Source organism: Meleagris gallopavo, chromosome 1 (assembly GCF_000146605.3).
Source record: "Meleagris gallopavo isolate NT-WF06-2002-E0010 breed Aviagen turkey brand Nicholas breeding stock chromosome 1, Turkey_5.1, whole genome shotgun sequence".
Taxonomy (NCBI): domain Eukaryota; kingdom Metazoa; phylum Chordata; class Aves; order Galliformes; family Phasianidae; genus Meleagris; species Meleagris gallopavo.
In genome coordinates, this window is record NC_015011.2 from 101271891 (window position 1) to 101275689 (window position 3799).

At 35.0% G+C, this 3799-nt stretch overlaps 2 long non-coding RNA genes across 2 annotated transcripts in view; one reads left to right on the top strand and one right to left on the bottom strand.

The window, feature by feature from the left end:
- The window catches only part of LOC116217416, an 8155-nt gene extending 6720 nt beyond the window's left edge, over positions 1-1435 (top strand). Inside the window, exons 2-3 of the long non-coding RNA XR_004161934.1 lie at positions 409-460; positions 1357-1435. This is a non-coding gene — a long non-coding RNA (uncharacterized LOC116217416). The remainder of the gene's footprint in view (positions 1-408; positions 461-1356) is intronic.
- Positions 1436-1474: 39 nt separating this feature from the next.
- The window catches only part of LOC104914043, a 4935-nt gene continuing 2610 nt past the window's right edge, over positions 1475-3799 (bottom strand). The window contains exons 2-3 of the long non-coding RNA XR_795791.3: positions 1704-1778; positions 1475-1607 (exon numbers count right to left, since the gene is read on the bottom strand). This is a non-coding gene — a long non-coding RNA (uncharacterized LOC104914043). The remainder of the gene's footprint in view (positions 1608-1703; positions 1779-3799) is intronic.

Genomic DNA, 3799 nt, shown 5'->3' on the forward strand with positions numbered 1-3799 from the left:
AAAAAAAAAGTTGGTTGAAAAAGCCAGGATTGCTAAAGAGGAGCACAGGCACTAAAATTGTGCAATCAGTTTTAAATGAAATACAGCACTTGAAAGAAAAACTCTGTTGTATGTGGTACACACAAAGAAAATGGTGTAACAGAATGCTTGAAATGAGCTTTGTCCAGCATTTAGCAATAAAAGAATTTCAAAACAATAGAATAGTAGACAAGAAAACAGAAATAAATAAACATATCAAAAATTAAAGATTGGTATTGAAGTAACAAGTACTGAATTTGAGGAAAACCATTATGTACCCCAGGTAGAGACCAACTGACACTCAACCCACTGCTCTAAAGGACAGAGCACCAGGTGGAGATGCTGAGAAAAGACAAATCTGATTGACCATTTGCTTTTTCTCTCTCATAGAATGCACGAAGAATGTGAACTCTTCACTTCTGCTATGGGTACCTGTATATAGGTAATGAGAATAATATGGGGTGGAGCTTCCTATTACAGCTGGGCAGAGATCTTTCCGCACACTGTGGACTGGGGTAAATGTGGGGTGGCCAAGGGCTGCCAGCATGTTAACAGCCATGAGCTTATTGGCTTTTATTTGCCTTTGGATCCAATGAGCTAACTACCCTCTGCAAAACCAGGCCATTTGCGAGCAATGTTAATATGTGAAAGTCATAAAGTATCAAATGCAGTAATTGTTAAAGGATGTCGGATGGCTCTGATTTTAGCAATGCAAGCCCTAATGATCTCTTATTTTTCTGCCATTCTCCATGTAAAATATAAGCTGTGTGAGTTTTAATGTTTGGTTCATCTATAAAGTTGAAAACTGTACTGTCAAATGAATCTGAAGTTCGTACTAGATTAACAAGAATGAGGTTAAATAGTGAATTTCAGAAACAGAATACTGGATTTTTTTGGAACCATGTTTTATTGAAGTAACTGAAAGCACTCAAGAATCAAGCAAGACTTCACAAATCATTTCAGACATTGAACGTTTAATTCATTTAAAATTTCAAATTAGCTCATCTGTATACCTAGAAATTTAGCACTGTTTAAGTATTCATACCTGAACAGAGAAAAATATCCCTATTTAACAATAGATCTCAAGTTTGTAATTCTGAATATAATCAAGAAAAGAAGAACAGAATTGTAATTTATTATAGCTTAACTAAATCACTTCGATGCTATATGTATTAAAGAAGCGATTCAGTTTTTACATAAAGCAAAAGTATCACTTCTTCATACTTAACCTTTTCAGGCCAAACAGCTTAACTTAAAATCTGTTTTTTAAAATGCACTTATTCTTTTCACATCTGAGTAGAATTCTCAAGGAATATTCTATTTAACTTCGTTTCACAGCTGTGCTTTGGGGAAGGGCTCTGCTAACAGTCCTTGACATACGAGGCAACAAGGAAGAGAAAACAGCTATTAGGACGAGGCTTGGCTTCATCACTCCAGTTCTGAAACCAACTTCGACAGCATTTCATACACAAATGGCCTTGTCAGTTTGTATTTTAGGAAACCATGTGGCAAGTTCATATAAATAGGTAGAGCAGTTTCAAGCAATAAGGATTTCCTTCATCTGCCACTTAGAAGTTGCAAAATCAGATCTGAAGGCCACAGAAAGGAAGAAGATGCAATTGTTGTAAAGAAACCACGGAAAGATAAAAGCTCAGACTAAAAATTCAGATTGAGATTTTGGTCACCTGATAGATGAATGTGAAGCAAGTGGCAGCTAGTGTTTCATGTAAATGTTATTTTTGATTTTCAGTGTTCAAGCTCTGAAATGAAATTAAAAGGAAGAACATATTAAAATTTGAATAGTTAAAATTATTATGTTATTGAAATCATTATTTTTCATTGGAAAAGGAAAAAAATATCAATGACAGGAGAGAAAACAAAAGCAAACAATAAATGAGATAATGAATATAGAAGGTAGGCACACTGCATGTGCTTATCCACCCTCTGTACTTCTTCCTGCATCAGACAAGTGTAGATCATGAGTCTCTTGTCTCTTCTACAGCTCACTTCCCTCTCTCCTCTTACACTTCACTGGAATGGCATGGCCATGAAGACAAAAGTTATATGTAATATCCCTGAAGTTATTAATTAATTAATTGCAAATAATCAAAATTTGACTTTATTTTTTGTACTGAGCTAGTTCAAAACTACAATAAAAAATCTTTTTCTAAATAGCCATATGTGTAAGGCATCACAGTCATTACTCTGAGCACAATTCTGATGTCACTAAAGTAGGAAGGCATTATCCTTGATATGAGTTGGGATCTGGTGCAGACTCAGTTTTTTCTTGAGTCTTTTTCTGCAGTTGAAATCAACAGCTGTATTTCTACTTCTACCGCATCATGTCAATAGTTGTAACATTTAACTGTTCTAAGCACTAATAGACAAAAATTTTGTAACACAAAAAGCACCAGAGGCAACATGATATTCTTTTTCTGTTAATTGCCATGCTCTAATCAGTGTTACAATTTCTTCATTCTAAAGAGTTATTTACACTACTCTGTTCCACATAAAATTGTTTTAATGTCAATTTTCTAAAACAAGAAAAAAAAAGTTCTATTTCTAATTGATTTCTAAAATAGTTTTGAAAACTAATTCTGGTAAAATGGCTATTTGTTATTTGTAAAAAGATTCAGTTTTCAAAAGATGATTTTTTGGGCAGATTCAGAACCAAAGGAAAATGTGGAAGGGGCATTATAGTCTCTGTATTTTTACTGGAAAGCTACACCAAGTTTTAGTCAATCAGAGTCTCTAAAAGTGTTAAATTTTTGTTTAAAAATGTATTTACTTTTTGTCCAAAAATGATATTACAAACATCAGCTTCTTTAATGCTAACCACTACAAGTCATGAAATGAGCACCATGCATGAGAAATCCTTCATCATCTAAAACACTTGCAATCATTCTGCCTGCAACCAAGAATACAAGCCAAGACAGAAATGCCAAAAGAGTGCTGCCCAAGTTAAACAGGATGTGGTGACAAGTACCTACACTGTGATTACTGTTTTACTTGGTGTCTGAGAGAAGGTGGTACAAGCTACAGGTGTGACCGAAAGCCTAAAACCCTGCTAATGTCAGCAGAGTACCAGCCTGCTGATTTCCTACCATTAACACCATGCAAAAACGTCCCACAACATCACAGGCTTCAACTCAAGTCCCAGAATCAGAACTGCTTCACTTTTTATGCTCTAGCTCAGTCCAGGAAATTTAAAAATGGACAAATGGTAATAAAAACTCCCACTAGACTAAAGTAGGCAGCATTATAAGCCAGGCAACGTATGAAAGCATACGTAATGATAATGACGTATCTCTATGTGATTCTGCCCAGCCACTCCCATCACACCATTTCTGTCCAAGATCTAGATCAGCCCTTGCTTTGCTTCGTATGATGGGTCACCTTTTTAGCTTGGCCAACTCAACAGATTTGTATTGAGTTCTCCTTATGGGTGGAATTTAATTAAAATATAAACATCTAAATCTGGTATTTAAATATCCATTTCTAGTACATAATTGCTAAAATCATTCAATTTGACATTCTATTGACCCAGTCTTGAATGCTTTTCTAACAGTGTTTCCCTTGCAGTGTTTGTCTCTCTGCTTACAGAAAAGTGCTGACAACATGTTAGTAACTTTTGTTAATATTTTTAATACATTATTAATAGCAGCAGCAACAGTGTCACAGTGAAACCTCAGTGGATTCTAAAACTCTACTGGGAGAAGTCGATGCATTTCTTGAAGCTGTTTAGACCGCCTCTCTGGTGAAAAAGAATTAGAAAAAAAAA